The 5,971-nt window shown below is 42.8% G+C and overlaps 1 pseudogene; it reads right to left on the reverse strand.

Moving 5' to 3' along the window:
* Positions 1 to 3,577, reverse strand: part of LOC109850707 — a 5,139-nt pseudogene extending 1,562 nt beyond the window's left edge.

The following is a 5,971-nucleotide window of genomic DNA, read 5'->3' on the forward strand; positions in this document are numbered from 1 at the left end:
GATATATGATAGTATAGGAAGAGGGTATAATATATATACCGAGAGAGAGAGAGAGAGAGAGAGAGAGAGAGAGAAGAGAGAGAGAAAATATGTGTAAGCTTGTGACAGACGAAGAAAACACAAAAGAGAGAATAGTGAGGTGTCAGCATGCCCCGTCTACTCATTCAAAGATTTGAGACCGACATCAACATGGGAGAGAGTGCATGAGAATGTGAAAAATCACCCAACCAAGCACAAATTTATGCTTGTTTCCAAACATACCCGCTATATTTCTCATATAATATATTATATATATATAATATATTAGTATATATATAGTGACACTATATATATATATACTATATTATAGTAGAGAGAGAGAGAGAGAGAGAGAGATAGAGATTAATGGTGAGGCACCATGTGTCATAGAGGAGGGGATTTCGCATCCCTATGGACGCCTCTAAATCACATGATTGAGCGCGACATTGTGGATGATCCGAATAGTTGACTTGTCTGCTTTATGCACCAACACACCGGGAGGGTTTGGGGTGCCCCGTCGTCGTTTGACCCTTCATCGGAGGTGGAGCAAATTTTAACGTTTTAGTAGATTCAATAGAGTTTTTCCACATGGCTCGATGGACAGGGGTCAAACGACGACGGGTTTCACCCAAACTTGGTGGTGTTGGGGCGTTGTTAGAATCGATGTAGATCAACGTTCAGCGGAGCGGATCATCCACATGTCCGCTCATCATGTGATTTTATGAAGGAGCGTCATAGGCAGGAAATCCCTCCTAGGTGGCAAGGATAGCCCATTAATCTCATATATATGATATATAGTATATAATATATGTAGTATATGATATATACTAGGGAGAGAGAGAGAAGAGTTAATGGTATCTTGGTCAAGGAGGGATTTCTCCTTGAGCGCATCTAAAATCACGATAATTGAGGCGACATTGTGGATGGATACCGACTCCGTGAACTTCGAGTCTACACTATTCATAAACCCAACACACCCAAGATTTGGGCGTGAAGCTCGTCTTTTCGTTATGTGACGGCCCCTTCAGGTGCCACGCGTCGGTATATAAGTTGTTGAACGATTTTGATGATAGTAAGCTTTTCACATGGTCTTCGACTGGAGGTGCAGAACGACGAGGATTCACCCCAAACTTTGGTGTGTTTGAGCGTTTTAGAATAGTAGATGAGGTGGGAAGTTAAGCGGAGGTGCATTATCCACAATGTCGGCTCAAGGAGGGGTTACGGAGAAATCGCCCTCCTATGACAAGGGATACCGATTAATCTCCATATATATATTATATAGTATATTATATATATATAAATAGATATATATATATATTATATATATATATATATATAATTATATATATAATATATAATCTGAATATATATGATATAATTCTATATTGGATGGCAAGTGGAACTAGCTCAGTACCGTGAAGACCTGACGCTGGAGTTATCCAGCTCTGAAGGTCTGATGAGGCCGACCCAACCGCCTGAAGAGCACGCCGCAACGGTGCTCCTCATAACCGGTCCACGGCAAAATTGAAACATTCGGCGGGTGAAAACCGGGTCCGAAGATTCCGGAACGGCGGCGGTTGGGGGCCGCTACGCGACAAAGAAGTTGGAAAGCCCATGGAGATGCCAAAGGGTGGCTCCTCCCGCTTCCCCGAGATGCTCGTGTCGCGCATCTACCGAACTCCCACAGTCGTGTCGAAATCAAGACCATGGTAGATCCGGTCAGCAGCCGCGAGCGGTGTTGGTGTCGGTGGGGCCAACCCGTTGTAAATTAAGAATGAATGGCGGGGGGCTTATAAGGCGAAGTACGGGCTGTAAACGTTTTCGGGATCGCCGGAAGTAGTTGTACGGCGCTTGGAGCAGAGGCGGGGTGCGGCCAGCGCGAACGATACGTTGTTCACGGCGAGCGGCAAATCTAGCCCCCCGGGTTGGGCCCTGACAGGGTCTGGTTCTTTGGACACGGGCCTGGTCCGAGGCCCACGTGGAAAACAGTTTCCGCGGGTCCACGTCTCGTGGCCACGTCGGCGGGAAAACCGGTGCGCTAGCCAGGCTGCCGCAACTTGGCTAGTGAAGTTCGCGAGAAATTTCGTATCATTAAAGCGAATGAAGAATCGGTTTAAATAGGGGGAGCTTCTTGTTGGAGTGAAGCTGGACCGTGGCGACGGCGCCGAGGGGTTCTGGTAATTCGGAGGATCACCCGCGGCTGTGGAGTTGTCGAAGAGTGCCGCGCTTCCGGTGGGCGTAGGGAGCGAGCGTCATCGAGGAAGGGTGGGCGTTCAGGGGTACGGTGGGCTTGGTTTTGAGCAGGATGTTCGTGGTCTGCCCCGGTGCAAGGATTATTACGTCGGAATCAAAAGGTTTGACGTAGACCGCGTCTACGTCGACCGTGGTTAGGGTGTGGTCGGCGATACTGAAGAAGAGTTCATCGTTGAGTGCGGCGTTGATGATACGGAGGAGGTAGGTCTTTCCTGGCTTCACCTTGAGCTTGAAGGTGTCTGCGTTGTATTGACATGATATAAATACAAATATCATTTTTGATGCATGTCTCTTATATATGACTAAAGGTTTTCTTGATTGATCAGATTCAGAATACCTTTGGCAGAGCAATTGTATAGTGGGCCAGGCAGCCCATTAATAGTGTAAGCATCAGAAACATTTGGGCCTCCACCAGTTTGGAGTGCCTGGTTAATAATAGCCTCAGTGTCCGTATTAAACCACTCACCTGCAATTAAATAAGCTAAGTCTATTGGACCTAGATTTAACCAGGAAAAAAACATCTGCTAAAATGATTTTATTTAATTATTACCAAAAACAATGGGGACCTCTTTGTAGGGTTTAGCGAAAGGGTAAGGAACTCCGAGCTTAGGGAGAATAATGATGGGCCCGTAAAGAGTGGCCCTGAGCCAAGATATGTGTCCATGCCACCAAAGAGTTCCTCTCTGGCCAACTATCGTAAACTTGTAGACGTAACTCTGGCCAGTTTGGATCGGGCATTGGGCTATATAAGCTGGCCCATCAGCCCATCCACTGAAAAGCTGCCTGACTCCGTGCCTAAACTCCAATCACTCTTGAAAGTTTAGTATCTAATTATTGACATGCTATGTGCACATGAATCAACTTAGTATTACATGTCGCGAAAGTCCTTACCAATGTATCGTGACGTTATTTTTTACGTGATTGGTCACCCTAATGACAACCCTATCGCCTTCTCTCACGACGATTTCTGGCCCTGGGAACTGTCCGTTCACCGTAACAATGCTCTTCGTGTGGCATAATCTCGTTACGCTAGCCATTTGAATCTACACTCACAATAGTTCATTAGCAGAATTAGAAATAAGTAATCAACTTCCTCTACGTACATTTGCAAATTCATGTGATATATATATCCCCATACAACTTACGTCAAATTGGTAATATCTTGTGATAATTTGACCAGCTGCATGCTCGGACAAGAGGACTAGACTGCCAGCGGTGACGACGAGAAATAAGGAGCGAAGAAGAAGTACATCCATCCCTTCAAGTTAGCTAGCTAACTTGAGTTTTAGCAAGAGAGGAATTAAGAGAGGAATTGATTAGAACTCACAAGGCGAGGCTTGACACAATTGATGTTGCGTATAATATATATACTGGGAGGGAGAAGAGAAGGACTAGTTCCTTTCATGTAGCACTACGCTAGCTATTCAACCTATAAGCTTTGAGTGTTATCGAAGATAATCATTTAATTTTTACATCAAAGACCATGAACTGCCATTCTTTACAACCAAGGAAACCCTAATTAAATTGAATATAGACACAAATAGTGAGACATGGACAAATTTTTTTTTGTTGACAAGGGAACCTTGGTCAGTACCTCCACTTAAACTCCCTTTGGAGTCCGCCGCACCCCGGTTCGAATCCCCCCAGTCCCCAACAATCTGCAAGGAGCTACCCCTTAAGTACCAGGGGGCTCATCCCCAGCACATGGGCGAGCGGTGTGTGGACTGGGCGAGACGCGAACCAGAGACAGCGGGTCGAGCCGCTACTGACCAAGTAAACCCCGGGTCCCTCCCACCCCCTAAAGCCAGAGGGACCAGGTGAGACATGGACAATTGCGCACGCGCGTTCGCTTCGTTTAGGTTTCTAATGAGAGAGAGGGATCGAGATCGTCTAGAAGTATTGACTTGCTAGCGATCGAGTTTGGTTTGTTAGCGAGCGATCGATAAGGGGTTTGCTTGTCCACTTCATGAGTTCAAAGCAAGAGAAGGATGTTCGACCCAACCAGATGACTACTCGATCTGCTAGCAATTCCCACTCTAATTAAGCTATTCCTTTCTTCTATGTAACACTTGGTAGGTTTAAATTAAAAGAGATTAGCAACTTCGATGTGATATTGATGTGATTCACACGGCGAGGAGTAGTTTGTATGCAATGTGCTTTTGTTTCAGGCGCACGTGTAAGAAAATTAATTTCGATCACCTCACGGTCTTAAAAATTTCGCTCTACGCTAACAATATGAATGGGCTAGCGTGCAGCTGATGTGACAAGCATATAAGTCGTTTTAACTATATATGTATGATGAGGGTATATATCTAGCATTAGCTGTGACATGGGTGTTTTAATGATAAAGATTATACAATATGTTGGATGTACATCGTGAATGACACATCGATAAGGAATACGGACAAATAAAGCAATTAAGCAACTAAGTTTATCAAGCCTATTGATTTGATTTTCATTTTGTACATTTAATTTAATGACGCGGCGCGGAAGTAGTAGCCTCGGAATCCACCAAGCACAATCTTGGAATCCACCAAGAAAATATTGAAAGAGTAATTTTATTGATCAAAAGTTATGCCTCTAGGCCTTACAATTCTCAGCTTAAATAGAAAAATAATCAAGATTAAATTTGTTTCCTAATCTAATTGGACTCTAATATTGAATTTATTTACTAATCTAAGTAGACTCCAATTTTATTACTAAAAATAAACTAAAATCTGATTATTTTTGAATTTTAGCTAAAACTGTATATTACTGATAAGATTTTAAAAATCTGACAATCTGGTTGGCACCGTCTCATCGAGATAGGCGATTTACATATATAATATGTCAGAATTCACCTTCCGGATTGAAAAATATGATTGTTTCTTTGCGGAAGTTAATAATACGTGTAACTCACGATTCTCCGAATCCTCCGTAAAATTGTCCGTTAAACGTCCTACATCATTTAACAAGCAAAAATCTATTACTCTTAGAATCCAAATAAACTTGAGGGATATATTTTCTTTTTCTTTTGTGAAGCACAAGCATGGAGTAGGTGCATGCCTATTGTTTTAAGTCATGTGAATCTAGAGAGAATTAATGCTTATCTAGAAATTTTTTTCTTCAAGACCAAACAAGTAGTGAACTTCTTCTAATTAATTGACTACCGTCGCCTTTTTATTATTTGGTCAACCATCTATCGGTTATGTTCGAGGGATTTCTCTTCTTTTAGGGCGCTCTCGTTTCAAATGTACACTTCAACGACCGCGTATTTTCTCTACATATATTTAAGTGCAGACAACCGCATGCATTCGAAACCGAAAGCGTATGGGGTGCGATCTACGCGGAGTATTAAAAGAATGTTAATATCTTACGTGGGATTTTGATGGATCAACTACTTGTTAGATATTCTTCATTCTTCAAATTATATGTGAGAGGATTGTCTTAATTTGGTTATTGCAAGACTATACGATTCTTCACTAGCTAGTTGTTGTGCGCAGCGGAAATTTCGGCAGAGTTTCTGGTACACAATAAGAGAGAAAGATCGATAAGAATGTTGGATCTACATAAAACTTGAGATCTAAAACCATAAAGCCATGATTAATTCGAAGAGATTAACAAGAATCATAAAGGAGCGGAAGCTTATACCTGAATCCATTGCTTGAACTTGAGATGGGTTTTGATCTTCTAACCTTAGGGTTCTCTCTAGCCGAATTTC

The sequence above is a fragment of the Asparagus officinalis genome, chromosome 7 (genome assembly GCF_001876935.1).
Source record: "Asparagus officinalis chromosome 7, Aspof.V1, whole genome shotgun sequence".
Classification (NCBI taxonomy): Eukaryota; Viridiplantae; Streptophyta; class Magnoliopsida; order Asparagales; family Asparagaceae; genus Asparagus; species Asparagus officinalis.